This window comes from Bison bison, unplaced genomic scaffold (genome assembly GCF_000754665.1).
Source record: "Bison bison bison isolate TAMUID 2011002044 unplaced genomic scaffold, Bison_UMD1.0 scf7180017849118, whole genome shotgun sequence".
In the NCBI taxonomy this organism is placed as follows: Eukaryota; Metazoa; Chordata; class Mammalia; order Artiodactyla; family Bovidae; genus Bison; species Bison bison.
In genome coordinates this window covers 59-468 of record NW_011479691.1, presented here as the reverse complement: position 1 = coordinate 468, position 410 = coordinate 59, and positions in this window count along the sequence as shown.

The window sequence follows — 410 nt, the reverse complement described above, 5'->3', positions numbered from 1 at the left end:
ATCCCGTCCCCTCCCCTCCCCCGCCCCCCGGCCCACCTGGGACTGCTGCACGAAGGACTCCTCGCCCCTGCACAGCTCCTGCCGCAGCAGTTGCAGAGGGGCCCTGTCTTCCAGGGGCTGGGCGCAGGCCTGCTCAGGGGGCTGTGGAGGAGCCCCCGGCTCAGCCCCAAGGCCATCGGCAGCGTCCGTGGTCATGGACTGCTTGGGAGTGGGGTGGGGGGAACGCATGGAGCCACAAGGCGCTCCACAGTGCCACCCGCAGTCCTGCCGGGCCGTGCCCCGTCCCGCACTCACCCAGGCCAGGGCCGTGCAGCTCGAGTGCTCGGGGCACAAGGGCAGGAACTGCTGCCCCGGCCCCAGGAGGGCCCCCAGCTGCTCCCGCAGATCCTGGTTCTGCCTCTTCTGGGGTG